The 19,411-nt window shown below is 38.7% G+C and overlaps 1 long non-coding RNA gene across 1 annotated transcript; it reads right to left on the bottom strand.

Moving 5' to 3' along the window:
- Positions 1–6,627: 6,627 nt before the first annotated feature.
- LOC122178516 lies at positions 6,628–15,539 on the bottom strand. The gene is made up of 3 exons (XR_006178364.1): positions 15,415–15,539; positions 7,986–8,071; positions 6,628–6,883 (listed from the first exon to the last, which is right to left on the bottom strand). It is a non-coding gene; the product is annotated as an uncharacterized LOC122178516 (long non-coding RNA).
- Between the last annotated feature and the right edge of the window lie 3,872 nt (positions 15,540–19,411).

Here is a 19,411-nt window from a genome sequence, read left to right as displayed (position 1 = left end):
GATGGTATCTTATCACTTCTAAATGGACACTACTAACCAGTGCACACAGTTCAGGGGGGTTCACTGCTGCCTCTCTATTCTGAGCAGAAAACTTTTTGTTGTTTTCAATCCAGTGCAGAAGACGATCTTTTTGTTTTGTTTTTACAAAATAGTGCAATTTCCCACATCATGGAAAACTGAGTTTCCAGACAGTTTCACATATAGTCAAATGCACAGACATAGTGGAAAAAGAGGCTAGGGCACTCTAACTCTTGCTGACTTAGTAGCATGACTGTGCAAAAGTAATTACATCCTTTCTAGTAATGCACATTGTGTATAATTGCATATAGTCCTTAAAAATCAGACCTCAACATAAGAAAACCAAGATGAGTAGTCCTGCCAATGAGCCACCAGTGGCAATGTATGACTAAAGTTTTTTTATCCTGAAATTCCCCTAATTAAGCATTTTAATTAAAGTTCTTGGACATTCCTCATTTACAAATGACTGTACTCTCAGCACAGGCCATAGGACACCGTTCTTCAGTAATTTCATATTTGTATCTGATCTCCAAAGCAGCCAAATCACCTCTCTCCAGAACTGCAGCATGCTCCTACAGAGTATATTCCTACAGATATTCCCATTTGTTCTTTTCATACTGCAGTCACTTCACTGCAGTAGACCACTTGATGCTCCACCTCACTCTTTCACTCACAGGCCATAGTGAGAGTGCTTTTTGATACTAACTGCATGTAGATATTCAAGTCTGTCTTGTATGTAGACAACAGTAATCTGTTACTCAAGCTGGGATTCCTGTTGGAAGCCAGGTGAGGCTATCAAGACGGTGAGCACATAGCTGCCCCACATATATGGGGTAAATCCTTCAGTCCATTGTAAACTGTCTTAACATTTTCTGCCAGTTGGTTTTACCTGCTGGTTGTCTGCAACGATTCCTTTGAACAGAAAAGGAAAAATATCTAAGGGGGAAATTTTTCTTTAAGCACTTTGAGGAACTTCATCACGTAACACAGTCAAGCAGAACTGAAGATTATCTCAGAAAACTGTTACAGCTAGTTCATTCACCACAGCTTGCAATGGCATTGAGAATGGAGATGTAGAAAGATGTGCCTGCAACAAGTCTCCAAGAAAGGAATGAGTGCTTTGTGATTGAAAGCAAGGCCAGAATTTTCACACAGAGAACAATCTAAGAGTCTGTGTTTAGTTACTTGTTTTTCACGAAGCCTTCTCCAGGACCCACGGCAGGAAAGGAAAGCACTCTTAATATGTTTCCCTCCTGGATCTTGAGCATGCGAACCTGAAACCTGTCAAAAACTCCACAGGGATTCTCTCAAAACTACTTAAAGTAATGTGAAAGGTCACTGTGGCCCTACAGCTCTGCCCTGCTGCTCTGATGCCAGGGAGTTTGAAAAGGACATCCCCATTCTCACAGCCTGATGCCACTGATACCAGCAAAACATATTTTCCTTCCATGTTATTAGTATTCTTGAATGAAGCTTACTGTTTTCCCTACTCATCACAGAAAATATACAGGCTAGAGCCACAAAGACTTACAAAAAACCACTGAGATTGTATTTTTATGAAGGTGTTTACTCCTTTTCAGCATATACCCCACTCACTTATTTAATTCCTGTAATTTTCAGATCAGTTCTCTACATTTCTCGTTGTTTTCTCCTTTTCTTTGTCTCACGCACTGTGTAATACATAGTCTCTGTAGACTCTGAGTATTATTTTCTGTAATGTCTACCAAAGGGTAAACTACTTAAAGTGCAGCATAATCTTACCAAGCCTCACTTCTTCATTTTTAAGAAGTATATGTGAAGATAACTAAACAGTATGGCACTTGGGGCCTATTCATAACTTAATCAGGTAGTTTCAAATTTTAAACACATTATTCCAACAGCAGCTCGTACAGATAGTCACTAACCATTAGGGAAAACATACATCCCTTTTTCTGCCACCAACCACATTCTCTTTGCTTTATGGATCCATGGAGAAATTCTGGCTGTAGGCACTTGTTCCTGTCATATAGTTTAAACTATTCTCTGCCAGCAGCTCGAAGGCTGTATGCAGAACATCAGATCTTGAGAAGTAAGAGCTCCTGGGGTGCTCAGAGGGAGGTCCTCCTGCTTACTACTCCTCAAGAGATCCACGAAGGATGCGGAAGGATATTTCACACACAAAAGCAGCATCAGCCCAATAGCAAAGATTGCTCTACCTGTGGGTGCTCTTTAGAAATATTTTTATTTCATTCTTTTGACCATTATTTTGAAGACTTAGATTGTTTCCAAATGCATCTACAAATGCATTTCATACCAACTTCAAACAGCATGTTGGGATAAAACTGTGACCCCACATTTGTCTCTGCTTTCCAATCTCCCATTCTGAAAGACAGCTTTTAATTTTTCATTAAGAGTCCAGATACTTGAACTCTAAAGAGTCAGTACTCATGATTTGAGTTGAAAGAAAATTACTACTGCAAGCTGGCCTTGCAAATCCACTAAGCCATTTGCTTTGGCAGGGGGGTTGGACTCAATGATCTCTGGAGGTCCCTTCCAACCCCTACAATTCTGTGATTCTGTGATTCTGCCTGCTGTAGTACTTGTGCACAGCCTATCTTTGTCCATCTTACATGGCAGCAAGCATACACCAAATTACATAAATACATACATACAGTTTATTCACTTTTTCACTCACTCCTTTCAAGTCTATACTTTGCATGTGCTACTTAGGTATAGCTCCTAGTATAACTGCCCAGGGCCCCATCCAACCTGGCCTTGAGCACCTCAAGGGATGGGGCACCATAGCTTCTATGAACAGCTGAGCCAGGGTCTCACCGCCCTGTGTGAAAATTTTTCTCCTAACATCAAACCTAAATCTCTCATCTCTTAATTTAAAGCCATTTCCCCTAGTCCTATCGCTATGAGACTGTATAAAAAGTTGGTTCCCTTCAAACATGAGGCAAGACATTAGACCATTTTAAAAATCATGTCTAATTTCCCTTTCTCGTGAGCCATGTTGTTTGGTTGTGGTAGCTATTGAACAGTACATGCTTACAGCTTTGAATGTTGATTTCTATACAAGATAATTATGCTATAATCAGGTATAGAAGACAGTATTCCAGAGGGAAAAAAATTGCATATAAAGAATCCTGGAAGATAGCACTGTTTTTTTTGTTTTGTTTTGTTTCTTTGTTTTTGTTTTTGTTTTTTAATTAATTGCTGCCTGTGGCCAGTTCCTTTCTGCTCTGCATTAGTGGTAAAACATGAATATTTTCTTACAAAACAGTGCTTATTTGAAAACAGTTTTATGTTACTCATCGGGTTTAACTGTACGTTTGATGCTCTTAACAGCTGGACATTTACTGCATAGTTCTAAAATTTACCATGAACAAGACTGTAGGCATAACTCAAACTACAACAAGCAAAATAAGACACATTTAAGAGCCATATTAACCACATTTTTCTGTCCCAGAATATACATTTCTAAATCTTGTTCTCAACTTTGACTCTCTTTATAACTGTCCTTCAGCACAGTCACTAAGTATGATTTGCAGTGCTGAAAACAATTATCTACATTTTATCTGTTTTTCTCAGGAGCACAGAAATGTGGCATCTTTCTAGAGAGTAAGCCTGCAAACACAGAGCACGCTGAAGAGAAAATAATGCTGAACATCACCTGGCAACATGCTTAACAGTAACAACATTTGCTTAAATATGTAGAAACATTTCCTGATAACAATCTGTCTGGAGTGACCCTTTACCTATAAGTAGACCTGAAAATGTACCCTTTCAATTGCAAATATGTTAGTCATCACTGTGGAAGAATCATTAATCTTAATAACAGGAAACTTACAGACTAACTCAACCAGCTTCCCTGGCCACCAATCTGTTGCTCCATATGTCTAAATCTAAAGCAGAGAAGTACCTGAGAGCAAAGGATGTATTTTGTGCCTTGAGACATCTGCCCCAGCTAGGACTCTGCTCTGCCTTCTGAAATTCCTTCACCCACAGGTAAGATTCCAAGGAGGATGCTAGCAAAGTTATTCAGTTGCTCCTGTTGATGGGAAAATGTGGAACAGCAGTTTTATAGAGGTCTTACAGACTGGAAGTATTCCCTCAAAGCCAATCAATATCCAGAGAGACGGTGGAGTACATGAGCCAGGAGAAGCTACTACAAAGCAACTGTGGCACTGTTGACGAACCCCATAGTGCCTTGACTTACTTGTTGAGAATGAAGATGTGACAAATGTTTAAAGGAACACTGAGACACAGCAGTTGAGGACTGTCAAGCCATTTGACTCGTTTTTTGTTGTTTTTTTTTTTTTTTTTCACAGCACCAAATTTAGGTCTAGACAAGTGACTGCCTTGGAAGTGGGTAGGAGTTGTAGTTACACACATTCATGTAGCAACTGAGAGTGCTGGTTTGTGCATGTGGTTGGCTGGCACTAAAAGGTCTGCTTGGCTCAGAAATACAGATCATGCTTTGCTTCTTTCCCAGAAAAATTCTTTTAAACGCATGCTTTCTGCATCTAAAACATTGATGAAAGCAACTTTTGATCCTGTAATGGATTGGGCTTAAGGCCAATCTTCAGTGAAGTTTGACCCCCTTAATGCAACAGATGTTTAAAGATGCCTCAGGCAAAGTCTGGAAGGAAGGCCAACTGTTAGTCAGAGAGCAGCCCCAGACCAAAAGAAAAGTCCAGCTGGCAACTCATTTTAGAAGGGAGGGGTTTTTTTGTTTGTTTTGTTTTTTGACAACTGTTGTCTAAAGAGAGAAAAGCTCTTAGTATTACCTCTACTTGGAGACTCCTACATTGAGTAGAAAGAATAGTAGAGGTAAGATATTCTTCACTAAGTTAGATGAGACAACTTGGAGTAGAAGTTATGTGATACTCTGGATGCTTTTTTGAGTACTGGCAGGAAATGTGCACCAGAGAGCCAGCAAGGGCGTGAAGCCAAATATTTTCTGGACTGTATTTTGTGTGGACCATGAACCTTATTCCCCTGACTAAAATTGCATCTCCACCTGTGTATACAGATGAGCTGCCCTCCTCAAATCTTTTTCTCCTGCAGTAGATAGAAAATCTTTCTTACTTTCAACTCGTTGCAAGACTGAGATCTCAAAGAAAAATTTGAATGTATATTTACTTTTTATTAAAAACATATTATGAATATATGTGTATGAATGCTGTCATATTTATGTGAATACATAGTACAGAAACATATAATTTGCAATATAAATATATTAAAAATTATAATTTTTTATTGAGATTAAAAAAACAGCAAAAATTCAGACATCTTTGATATGGTTTTCAGGTTATCTTTATGCAGCCCCTTTATTACTTTCAGACTTCCTTGGAAAACAATAATTAAAGTTACTGCAGACCACGATTTCTAATACTCAATTGACTTCTTCCCTCTCTCTGTCCCCTTGCAACACTCTCTATGCTTTTTAACTTTCTTCTGTCTTCCAAAAACTACTGGGGCTACACAGCCCTTAAAAATGTGCTTTACTTGTTTAGATCATAAAGTGATGGTGGGCACACCTTACATTCTTTGTTTGAATCACTTCTGTATATTCCTATTCGTTCTTTCTGTAATCAGACCAGACAGAATATTTTCTGGGGCACTGTTTACTGAAAAATATACATATCCTTCACACAATTGTTCCAGTACCTGAGTGTTTATAGGGATGTGTTGAGCCAAGTGGTGTGGTGTTTTTGAGAAGCACTGGCATGTATGGAAACTTTTTTACATATAAAGAAAGGGGTAGAAATCCCTGTACTGCAGCTGTCCCTGGGGAAGGTCATGATTGGTTTGAAAGATGAATGGAAAGAAAGAAGACAGATAAATGTGTTCTTCCACATTTCAGAAAAGCTTGTGAGAAACTCCAATAAGCCTTACGAAAGTATTATTTGATAACTTCCAATGAATATAAAACTACATAGTTTGGGTATGCAGAAATTTCTTCAGAAAACATGAATCCCTGTGAAATCTAAAATGACAAAGCTACTTAAGGCATTCTTTGTGTTAAATGAAATATATTCTTCAAGAATCGCTCAAAAAGTAAAGCCTCCCATTTTATGATGTTGGTCTACAACATCAGAGGTAGATGTTGGTGGTATGGCTGTATGGGCTGAACCTTCCAGCCAAGATTCCATTGCATTTTGTTGCCATGCAACAGATGACAGCAGAGGGGCAGTCTGACAAAACTGCATCTGACATGCAATCTACAATGCAGATGGAGCAAAGGTATGTCACTGAATTCCTCCATGAGGAAAAAACAGCACCCACTGACATTCATTGATAAAGATATAAGAAATGCTAAAGCACTGCTACAGCTCAGGAAGGAGACCTTGGAGTCATTGCTGTAAGTTCTCTAAAACCATTGACTTGATGTGTAACAGCAGCCAGAAAAGCCAACAAAACATTGGGCATCATTAGGAAAACTATTGGGAGGTATATGCAGGCTGCCCACTACAGAAAGTGGCAGTCATGCTCTCTCTGAGGAGCAGACCCTAATTTTAAAACCTCTAGACATTTCCTACCTTCTTAGTAAATAATGTAGTAAAGGGTAGTAGGGAAATCTCATTAAAAACAGTGTATAAGTTGAAAACAAGTGGGCACTTTGTTTATTCCATAATCAACCAAATGTAATCAAAAACAGAAATTGTTAATGTATTCCAAATTCATGGAAATCATTATGAATGTGATAAGTAGGTCATCCAGCCCAGACATGAGCCTACCCACTAGGGAGGATAACATCAGGAGAAGTATTTGTCAGTTAATGCCTGGAGACAGGAAGAGATTCTTTCTGCGTATAATCTGTTCTTCACAGTATGACTTGCATTGGTTTGTTTGTTTTCTGTCACAGTTATTCTCTTGCCTACGTAGAAGAAGAGAATTTATTCACAGTGTATTGCTGTCACTTTCTACAGAAACAAAAACTTTAAAGGGCAGGTGGTAGAAAGGAACTTCCATAAGTGAAAATGTATTTACTCCCAGTTTCTTAGCTGAGGCAATTACAAGTTTGGGAAAAATTGGTGTGTTCAGTCTTCCTCAGTGCACAAATTTTGGTAAACAAGTTTTCTTGACTATGTACCTCTCCATCTCTCCAATGGTCAGGTCTGCCAACTTTGCTGGATTTTATTAGTTTTTTTTTTTTTTTTTTTTTTTTGCGCTTTTATATTAGAGTAGCTTGAGGACTTGTACTGTCAGAGTTGCTATTGAAATATGCCCAGTAGCATAAGGAAAGTCCTAAGTCTATCAATTGGAAAACATTTTATCATTAGAAAATATGAATGAAGCTTCTGCTTAACACATGCATGGCGTTGTATGAACACTAATTTTTTTTATACAACTTTAAACCCCAATAGATAACTCACACTCTCAGCAGCCAAATTACTGGAAGTTTTAGAGTTAATGCTATTTTCTCTCTAATTCTAGATTGCATCTGCTCTTGTTTTTAATAAGACAAATTAAGGTCTAAGGCAGCTCTTCTAGCCACAGCATGAAAGATTTTTTTTTTTTAAAGCTTTGATTTTCTAGTCTAATAAAGCCTTGAAGAGCTAGACGTTCTGGTTTTTCGCCTCTCCATGACCCTCTTATTAAACATGGATATTGTACTGTGAGAGACTCTGATATAGGGCTTCAGAAGTTACTGCACCGTAATGTTGCCAAGAGCTATTCCGAGTGCTGAATCTCTAAATTAAAAGGAAATGGCTGAAAACTCACCTACCATATTACTTCCATGTGAAGTTACAGCTGTAAGAAACGTTTTGTTGGAACTCTGATTTAGAGAGACTTTAATTGCTGCTGACGTTTCTGGGAGACAAGTAATTGTTTTCCCTGTAGCCGTGACAAACTAGGACTGCTTCTGCAAACTCTGAGCAGTTTGAAAAACTGAGTGGCTTTGGAAAAATCTCTTCTGTTGTGCCACAGAACTTGCTAAATTTGAAATGCTTTATGTTATAAGACTGCTCTCCTACCTGGGTCAGCATCTGAGGCTCCCCGGCAGATGTCCTTCTTCATTTGTAGGCATCAGCCACCTCAGGCTGCTGTGCTGAGGCAGAATCTGCTTGGACAAGAAGGGAGATATGACTGAAAATGTAAAGAAGAGAGGCAGCAGCACCTGCTCTTGTGGGAAAAATGCGGTTTCATAGGAAGGGTAGCAGCATTTTATCTGTAATCTTCTGCAAATTATTTATCTTCCCAGAAAAAAAAAAAAAAAAGGCGAAAACAAAAAATGAAAATTTTAAAAAAAAAAAAAAAAAAAAAAAACCACCCAACAGATGGGAAGTATTCCTGTACAAAAAATAGAAATGGAGAAAGTGCCAGACCCTTGGAGTGCTGGGTCACTCCTCCACATAGCACTCAGGAGCACCTGAGGCACTTCGGGCCACTTATCTCTATCAAATGTCTCCAATGGTCACTGAACATAGTGTGCAACTAGGAACAAAACAGTTAAAAAAAAAAAAAAAAAGACAGTGAGAACAAGCAGAAAAATAAACAGAAAATAGCATAGAAAAGAGGAAGAACTAAAATGTGAATGCCTCTGGGAGGAAGGAGGATGTGAAGGCAGGCAGCCCAGGTTTCTGGGTCTGCAGGCAGCAGCTGCCCATGCAAATTGCACAGAGGGTGCTCTCAGTTTTTAGTTCTGAACATATACTGGTTGTCAGTTCACTGCAAACCTGTTCTACAGCTGTGAACAAGTTTGTCTGTATATACAGGGAGTACCTAAAAGGGTGAAAATGAAGTAACTTGTGCCTGACTTCAGGAGGAACATATCCTGCAGCGTTGGCAGTGAAAACAAACAGTTAAAGCAGAAGTTTGTGCCAGGGTCCTGGAAACTGTCATCATCTAACACAAGAGGATATACAGCTGTCACCTGTGCTGTAGGGTTCAGCCCATGTGAAGATGAGAATGCCATGTTCAGAGGAATCCAGCCTACAAGAAAAACACCACCTCCAAAATCCAGAAAAAGGGGAGCAAAGGTGGCTGGTTTTGCTTGAGAAGATCTTAGTGACAAAGGCAGTTATGACATTTAAAGCCACAGCCCACTGATGCCAGAGCAGCGGCTTTGCAGTTCCCAAGGGACTGCTGCACAGATTAGACATCAGCCACAAAACTATCCAAAAGTGGAAGGACTTGAATTTAATGGGATGACAATTCTTTTATTCTAATCTTCTACACTTGGATTTGCACCTGAGCAAAAAAAGAAAATGCTCTGTCAGGAGCCAGTTGGAATAGGTAACTGGGTTTTGGGGATGCTCCTGGTCTGAACGCAGGGCTTTGAAAGATCAAATTCAAGGAAACAACCCTCAGCTTCCACTCAGCAAGTGCACAGGGTAAGGATACAGAGAGTGAGCTGAACGTGCCAAAAAGTAAGGAGATCTCCAAGTGTGTCCTTGGAAGCAGTGCTGCCCAAAGACAGGTATGGAGTAAGGACATGTAAATTGAAGACTAATGGGGACACAGGCCCTTCAGCATTTACCACCTTATGCTCCAAACTGCACGTGATAGAATTCCAGGTGGTGTACAAATGTGAAGAGGATTTTCCTGGACCTTTTCCTGCAGTGAATTCCCCAAGCAGGTTTTTAAACCCTGATTCATTGAAATGCAAACCGCACTGTTTACAATCACGTATTGAGAAAGCACAAAGGTTCTGGGGCTGCAACCCAGAAAGAGACAGCAAAGAATGGAGATCTACTGGAGGGTCTACATTATGTGGAAGGCAGTAAGCATACAATCAAGTGTTTCTTCAAGTACCTGTAAGATTTCAATTATGATTAGTATTGTAAATATTTGCCCAATTAGTTCTCCATCTTTTTAGCTGGCTTTTGTTTCTTTGCTTTTTTTTTTTTTTTTTTTTAAAGAAGTTTCCTGTACTAATTAAGCTCAAAATATTGGCTGCATGGCTGGTTTTCAACTCCTTCCTTCCTTTCTTCCATGCTGCCTTTCTAAAGAGACCTTCACAGGATCTTCACTTTATAAGACTGGTAATTAGCTGAAGCTTTGCTGAGCATGTGGAAATCTTCTGAGTAAAGTCATTATAATAGAGTTTAATGTTTCAGCCTATTGCTTTCATTTGCAAGATTATTGGCTTGATAAAAGAAACAGATTTTGACAATGCAGTGGCTGTAGATACTTGAGAAATTGTGTCTGAACTCTTTTTTTAGTTAAGCATATAGTACAACCCCTTATTTAAGGAGCACTATGGCATTTCAGATGGGAAGTCCAGGCAGATGGTGAAAAGCAGAAATCGCTCAGTTTACACAATAAAGCACACTGTCACCATTTGCATCATTACCAATTTTTGCGAGTTCAAATTTGTCTATGGTTTATAGAGAGGAGAAAAAGAAATACTCTTCTCTGCTCTTCCTGGTGGTATTTGAGAGAAGCTGTGGTGCCCCATCCCTGGAGGCACTCAAGACCAGGTTGCACAGAGCCCTGGTCAGGCTGGCTACCACAGTGGGTGGCAGCCTTGCCCACAGCACAGAATGGGGCTGGGTTGGGCTTTGAGGTCCCTTCCAACCCCAACCATTCTGTGCTTCTATTATTCTTTGAGATGTTAGTTCTAAATTTAAAGAAGAAATTCAGTGTTATTAATGAAAGCACAAGTTTCACAGTGTATTCAGCTTCCTCCTATGGAAAGTGCAGTTTCAGAAAGGTAATCCATTCCAGGCAAGTCAGGCATCTGCCAATGCAGCTGTCCACATAAGCAATTTAAAGCAGAATACTTTGATAAAGTAGGTAATAAGCTGCTGCTGGAATAGGCATGGTAACAAAGAAAAAAAGTGGGTATGTTTGCAATAAGAGCCAGTTGATGGGAAAGGCAAACAAGTGGTGAATGAGTTAGAGCCCCTGGCAGGGGCATACCAGGTGTTAATGTGCTGCAGGGACTGAAGTGTCTTTTGAACCAAAAAAGGTCTGAAAGTCCGGCCAGGATAGGGATGGCTGTCTGCTTAACTTCCACCATAACCATCTGATGATGTGAGAAGATGAAACATCAATTTGGATTCAGTACTGAAATGTGAATTAAAAATTAATATGCTTTAATTTCCATTAATGATATCTGAGGATATAAATAAGAGTCTGTACACCAGACTTACTTATCTTGATAAGAGTGTAAATGGTGGGAGCCAAAGACAATTTATCAGCACATTTTCTAAAGCCTGTGAATTTCAGATAGGAATTTATTCCAGACATGAAAATCTTAGAGTCCTTATAGCTAAATGAAATAGCTGCGTCCATCAGTAGATTAGTCAAATATTTTTCTGCAAATAATTTTATGACAATTGTAGCTTTTTTCTGCTAGCAAATTATTTACCAACGGGCTATGAATTTTGAATTTGTTCCAAAACCAATAACACCACATTTCTTGCATGTAATTTCTGTCAGCTTGCCACAATGAGTGTTCACTGCTTACTTGTGCCATATGAATATTCATTCAAACTTGCAGTGATGTTTTTCTCTACTGATTCAGCAACAATCATATACACAACTAATTCAAACAGCTGTAATTTTTAAATCCTTGATCTGAAGCCCACCAGGAGCACTACAGCACTGTGAATCAGCTGTCTTTTTATCCAGACATTCTCAGAAGTGTTTGTGTTAATACAATTGATGTTTTGTTCTTGATGAAGCCCCATGAAACCATCATCCTCAACTTTTCTCCTCAGTGCTACAGCACTGAATTCAGATACAGCTTTGTGTAACTGCTGAAGTTTGAGCAATTGATGTCAGTTTAGCATAGACTGGATTTATTACATTCCATTATATGCAAAGCAAATGAAATACAGTATCATAAGGATAATGGGTTGATTATGTGCTGATATTTTAATTGTCCAATTTCCTGATTAGAAAACGCTAATGAATTTCCAAATCAAAACAGATATTAAACTTTTCCATTCTCTGTTGCCTCCTATCCCTACTACATTTGTGTACTTCATTTTGTATTTTAAAGCAAAGAAAGAAGTACACTTGTGTAATACTTTCTGATACTATGTCTTTTTTTATATCACCCAAGCTCACAGAGAAGTCATAAGGCAATTGTGAAGCTTTCCTTGTGATTTTAAGTTGATAATCACATGCACGTAGTCTCACAATAGCCTTTTCAAGAATACTTTCTATCATTACAAACTGTTGATAAATTGATCCACAGATATTGTAAAAGGGTTGTGAGCTTCAAGCATCTCTCTGATAAAATTTTCAGTGTCTTGTGAGTGTCTCTGCAGTGATTCATTTCAAAGTTACTTTCCAGTTCCCAGGATTATTTGAATGGAATAAAACCTGGGAACAGGATGAACGTAAAGGAATGGATGGGGCTTTGAGCAACCTGGTCTAAAGGGAGGTGTCCCTGCCTATAGCAGGGCACTGGAGCTAGATGATCTTAAGGGTCCTTTCCAACCCAAACTACTCTGTGATTCTATGACTGGTAAAACTTTATCTAGGATTATATTTAGCATTGGTACGCAATTGGAATGAAGAGTTTCTCTGTTCAAGATTTGTGTGATAAGGAATATAAAAAACACATTTTTAAAGCAAAGCAAATACATTGCAATTATTGTTTATGTACCTTTAGTCCACCTTATTGGCCCTTTGTTTAAGGGAAAAATCATAAGTCTCAGTCAGGTTCATTGCTATACTCTGCAGATAAAAGGAAACAGTAAGCATGGCTAACAGTAAGCATATCTGAGTAAAGCCTGCCTGAACCTACAGCCTCCTACTTCCCTACTGACAAGAATAAGGAACAAGCTCAATAACAGGAACACAACTGTCCTTCCTGAGCTTGTGTGCTGAGCAGCTCCTGCTATTGAAGTACTCATTCCATCTGTTGGAAGTGTTCCGAGAAGATTCAGTAGCATAGCATACCTCAGTTCTGTCATGTGATTGTACCAACAGATGCAGCAAGCTAACAACCAGCTCACATGGTCCTTTCAATTAACAACTGCACTGATTGTTTCTTGGCAGCTTTTTTTCTATAAATAGTAATTACACAGTAGTTAATCTTCAAAGTAGATTTTTCTAACCTCTTGGAATGCCTATTTCTGTGCAGGTGATGTGAGACCTCTACGAAGTGCTAGAAAAAAGCAAAACAAGCTACAGAATAAAAGACAGGCTTCTGTCTTCTTGCAATTATACCAGAATGTCCAGAACTTCTTGAGCTTCATAACTGATCATTTCGTAGGGCTTTATCAAAACCCTGTGAACAGCTTTAAGCTCAGGCTCAGACCTACAACTGATAGTTTCTCTGATCTGAATGTGATATCTTGCCAAAAAACAGGATTTTAAAATTATGGAGTATAAACAAGCAAGATAAAATTAGGCTGCCTACATTGCCATGCAAAGATATTTCCCAGGATCAGGCTTCCCAAGTCCACATACGGCTCCCAACAGACATTGCTCAAAAACTCACTGCAGACCTCCCCTGCTGCTTCTGTACAAGGTTCTCATTTTGGAAAGGAACCAGGATGTGGTAGTGTCTTCCTGCTATGAAGCAGGAGAGGAGTATACCACAGGGTTGGTGGGTTAGTCCACGTGGTGTGACAGTCGTTTTTCAGTTGTGGAATCAATCCTTGCAAGCTCTGTGGTGCACACCTCTGTCTGTGGCATTATTGTGACTCTGTAGCTAACACACATAGATATTCCAACTGGATTAGGTCATTAACTATATCAGAATCATTATGAACCATCTGCTTAAATAAATACCAGATATGCACACAAACTATGAACATATATTTTCATTCACACGTAATATATATTATTATTTAATAGCGCTCAAATGCTTTAAAAAGGACAGCACTTAGTTTTATTTTCATTTTACCTCTGAAATTCAGCTAAAACATTGTGCCTTTCAATGTTTTGGTTTTAAATAGCCAAAGCATTTGAAAACTACTACACTGCAACGTTAAGAGTTATTTTACCTTTTAATTAATAAAATGAAATGAATAATTTTGCTGATTATTATTATGCTGTAAATAGATATCAAGATGATATGATTAAAAAAAAAGCAAATAAGATTTGATAGAGCAGATCCTGTTCCCAGAGGGACAGAAACCAGAACCTAGAAAAGGAAACAAAGCTATACTGCTTCACGTTGCTCATATAATCAAGTTTAGGACTGACTTCAAGAGATCAGTTCAAAAGGTAAAGCTCTAATAATGGAAAATAAAGTCAGCATTCCAGATTTTTTTATTTATATTCTAACCAAAATCACTAGGCTCAAGTCTTTAATCTCTTATGAAACTTAGGAGAATGAGGAAGGAGAAAGTGTTGCCGCAGTCAGGAGTAAAGTACAGTTAACCTTTCCAGCTTCAAACTGGGCAACTAGGGTGAATCATTTTCTCTCCTGCAAGTTCCTAAACAGCTTCAATTCACACGGCTGCCAAGGCTTTCAACTTCTACCAAACAAAAGCAATAACAATACATGCCCTTGTTTCCTGGATCTGTAACTTCTCCACAAGTGTTTCCATAATAGAAGGCTCTTTTGACCTGCCGAGGCTATCCCTCTTAATACTAAGACCACTGTTCAGACCTCCACAAACCACATCACCTGTAGAGCAGCATGTAGGTACAACACCTCTCCTCACTGATCAAAACAAGAAGTGAAGGCTCTGTCAGGTTGGCTTCTCCTGGCAATTTAAAACCAGTGACAGTTGCTAGACCCAGAAGGAAGACATTTCCCTTAAAAAAAATGAAGTCTTAGTAGTACATGTAAGCTTCCTTCCAAAAGAAAGGAAAAAAACCTGATAATGGGCATGATCTACAATGTAGTGCTTGCATATTATAATTGCATATTTCATAGGAAAATACACCCCTTACCATACAAATAATTATTTGACTGAGTTACTGATCACTGACAGAGAGCTGTGCCTAGAGCTAAGTAAATAGTTATTTCTTCAATATTCAGAAAACAGGAATCTCCCAAGCTGGTTAATGCTCAAATAACGAATAGTTTGAGACAAAGTTTTTTTCTTAAGCTTAATACTGAAAAATCCCAGTCTCGGGCCAAGTTCAAGATCTCAGACAAGAACTACCCACACCAAGAGGATGTTACCTGTTGCTTCTATAATACACTTTGTATGTCAAAAGAAGTACCACTTGGTTAGCCTGAAAGCCATAAGAATCAACAGAGAAAGTTGCTTTACTGAACTGTGTCTAACATTATAATTAAGATAACATACAAGCAACAAAGGAAAACACCACCATGTTAAAATACACTCAACTAAGTTGCGTCCAGACCAGGTTTCTACAGTTCTTTCGTTTTCTACTTATGTGCCTTACCAAGTAGGACAACATTTCTGTAACACAATGGAAAGCACAGCAACAACAGCAGAATAGAGGAAGGTCCCAGGCTGCAGCAAGTGAGGACTTGCTCAAATACAATAGTCACAAGCACAGAAAGAAGCTGCTTACCTTCAGAAAATCTCAAACACACAAGGATCACCAACAAGACACCCTTGCTTCCACTGCCAACCCTTAAATGATGTCTGGGGAGGGGTTGATCCTGGCTCCGCTCTTTTCAGTCACTCAGGCACATTGCATGCAGCTGAGCTCCTCTGGGTTGGCCCTGCCTTCCCACCAGGGGCTCAATTGCTGGTTCAAGCCCTGACTTAGCATTTCCACTACAGTTATGAAATGGGAATGTCATGCAAAAATCTTTGAGGCTAAATATGGTGTCTATCATTTGGGTTCTTGGGAGTGAATGCAATCACCTTTGGAGCAAATAAATAAATAAATACATACATACATATACATACATACATAAATAAATACTGTTTTGACAGGAATCTCCATTGATTTATCTGGAAATGATGGAGGAAAGGAAACTGGTACATGCTCACCCTCAGAGGACAGTCATATTTTGCAATGTAAATACTGAGTCAGAAGTTAAGGCTCTGATCCTGGAAATAGTTTGCAGCCCCTGGCACCTTCATGCCTATGACTGATCCCACAGAGCTGTGGGTCTCTTCATGTAAGCTGTGGTACTTACATGCAGAAATGCCTTCAGGATCAGGCCCTGATGATCAGTGGTAGTCTCAGGAAAAGTATCCATAATTCTAGTTTCTCAGATATAGACAAGCTTTTTTTGTTCTTCTTTTTTAGAATGCATCTTATTTCATTTCCTCCTCACTGACCCTGAAAGCTGTTTCATTTTCATATTATGTCAGATCTGCATGTCTTCTTGGAAAAACCTAAGTGTTTTCAAACTGGGAGGGCTCAGAGACTCTGTTTGCTGGTTAAAACTGGAAAATGTCAACCTTGATTTTAGTCATTTAAAAATTAAGTTCTTATACACCTCTGTTGCTGTTGTTGTTGTTAAAATATTCTAGTATGCCTCCAAAATCTCCTAAAAGTGAAATTAACACCTGGTGCTGGAACTCCATGCCAACTTTTATCCTCACAGCAATGCACATTTTAGCCTGAATTTCACCTTAAAATGAAATGGCAGAGGGGACAGCAGTGATTCAAGACCTGTCAGGTTATGCTTACCTGTCAAGTTTCTTTCTATCATCTGCCAACTAATTAAGGTAACCTTGTCACAGAATTCAATTAACACTCAAGTGATATGACAGAGCGTTAGATGTCCTGGTTAGAGGTTAGTCCATTTCTCACTTCTTGGCTGCAAGTGACTGCTGCATACACGCTTTCTTCCGCCCCACTGAAATTATTTTCTATTGCAACCCTGAGATGATTCAAACTTGATTAATCCTTCCTCTAGTCTTTGGAGAGCCTTTTTTTCTGCTTTCTTCTTGAATTTTATGCTCAGTAGCCAGACAGAACAAGAATTGCACAGTAGGAGGTGCTCAAGTAGCAAAAGCACAGGAAAGTGAGTCCTGTGGATATGGTATCTAGTTTCTTCACCTTTAGCAGATATACTGTGCATCCATCAGCAGTGTGATTGAAGACATATTCCATGAAAAAAAGGTGATTTTTAGTGAATTTTGTCAAAAAGAATCCACTTTTGCAAGTGAGATTTTCTGAGAAAATCTGATCATGAACATTTGAAATTTTGAAGCACTAAGCATTTTACAATTTATTTTTTTTTAAGGATTAGTAAGCTTACTTCCATGCTTTGCTGTAACTTGATTTTTCATTTATATAGCAGCATGTTTCTTCTTAGAGATGTTTGGAGCAAAGGAAGCATTTCTATCTAGAATGTTCAGAAGGTAAGTGACTGATGGTTTGGATGGCTTCACAGAAGATAAAGCCTCTCATCTGAGCACATGTTATTCCAAAGGGAATTAATAAGGTTCGGTGTGTAATTCTACTTCTAAGCCACTTCAGAAAAACCAGACAAATCCACTGAATGGCTGAGAATATATCCTAGTGCGCACATGTGATGTCCATTTTCCAGCTGATTTTAACAACATCTGAGTTGTGTTCAACACAATTAAGGCAAATGGGATATCCTGGGAATTACAGTAAGATTTTTGGAAACAGTGCAAAAAGAACTTGGTACTACTACTAGAGATAAATTGTATGATGAAGTTGTCTTGTTTGTGAAAAACTTTAGTAAAATAATCTGTTAGGTTGGAAAGACAGTACAATTGCTTGAACAGTGAGAATATGACAAGCAAAAAAAGAAGCCAAAGAAATAGTGTCAGCTAGAATTGGAGTTAGCCGTGAGTTTTATAACTCTCCAGGGAGAGGAGGACTCAAGCAATACAAAAAAATCACCTGCAACCTCATCCAGACAAGAGAACAAGTAATAAGGGATACAAACACACTTGCTTACGTTAAAAGTAAAGGTATTTTGGAAATGAATGCTGAATTAATTAGCAGTGCTTGGAGCAATTATTTTGCAAGAGTATCATGTGAAGAGAATGCAAAGGAGGAGTTAAATCATGCAAATCCAAATGGGATAAGATTGGTCGTATTTACAAGGAGCTAATCATAAAGGCAGATAGAGAACTGAAAGTGAGGGAAATATCTTGAGGAAGTGTGGATACACTTGGTGAAGTGATTTGTTATGGAAGGCATGTTTGACTGCTTTTGTAAGTCACAGAAAGTAGTAAACAAGTGTTATAAAAGCTTTGCAGAGCATATATTTAAATGTGGAGAAGTATTGAGCTCAGCACAAATTATACAAGTGAAATGGTGCTGCGGAATATGAAGACTTGCGACAGATTTCTGAAAGCATCTGGAGAGACTGAAATGTAGAAGTGTTAAACAGTTTCATAGTAGGAGAGAATGGAGTTAACAGAAAGCTTGCTGTGTGTATTTTCTCTGAAATTTAGAGAAAAGAGGCAGTTACTGTTTTTTGTAGGAGTAGAAAAGGCCAATGTACATGTAATGAGAATGACCAAGCTGTTTTGGAGGACCCTGTATATGCTGCCTCTGCCTAAAAAATGGTGCTCAAAAGTGAGTAAATATCAAGGAGACTACCACAGAACATGCAAAATCTTGTGATGCTGTCTTAGCTAAACTTTACCAATGGCAGTGCTTTCTTACACAGGCATGAGTTAGAGCAATTGCAAGACTGAAGCCTTGATAGATGGTGAAAAGTATTCTCCTCAAAGGAGAGCAGAGGACAAGATCTTAGACGAAGCAGTTCTAATTTCTTTCCAATTTCTTTTTTATTGTACCACAGGTCCATGGTGTGACCGTATGATTTCAAGAGTCTTGGATAGTTGCATTGCGGGAAATCATCATGCTTTAGTTCCTGGAAATTCAGTTGATGACATTTAGAAGTCAATCTATTTAGTTGAACAAATTGTTCTTTGCTCTGTGAAAGACATAAGGGAGAAACAGGGGATTTTAGTGCAGACTCCAGTCTAAGTCATACTGGGAAAAAAAAATTAAAGCTGAACTTTGCTAGTAAGAATCTCAGCACAGTATTAACAGGATACTCCTAATATGACAGTGAAGAGACAACTGTAGGAGAGACTACTGACTTCACGTTCAGACAGGATTTACCAGGAACTAACTTTGCAGGAGATAGTTGGCAACAGACATGGTAAAGAAACCTCCAGATGTCAGTAACTGCATCCAAGGAAAACTGCAAAAAAAGAATTTACCTGATTTTTGCCTCTTCTTAAAATGTCTGTCATTATGAAAAAAAGTGCTGAAGCATTTGGGAATACAAAACACAGTGAAAATGAACTAGGCACCTCCTGAAACATGGACAAATAACCTATCTTGTACATGTTCAGTTTTGCTCATCTTTTCACAGGAAAAGAGTAACCTGCATGTGTATAAAGTATATGTATATACTGATACTAGAGCATGTCTTTGGTTCTCCTGCTTCACCTTTTATGGAAGTCAAAAGGCTTTGTTCCAACACCTTCTATGCTCAAGTTTAGAACTACATCAATCTGATTATGGCCATGAGTTAGGTAGCATGTTAAATCCTTCATATAATAGAGTGGAGTGGAGTGGAGTGGAGTGGAGTGGAGTGGAGTGGAGTGGA

This window comes from Lagopus leucura, unplaced genomic scaffold (genome assembly GCF_019238085.1).
Source record: "Lagopus leucura isolate 7727_CA_CO unplaced genomic scaffold, USGS_WTPT01 Super-Scaffold_100002, whole genome shotgun sequence".
Taxonomy (NCBI): Eukaryota; Metazoa; Chordata; class Aves; order Galliformes; family Phasianidae; genus Lagopus; species Lagopus leucura.
The sequence above is the reverse complement of the archived record's forward strand: the minus strand, read 5'-3'. Positions and strand labels throughout refer to the sequence as shown.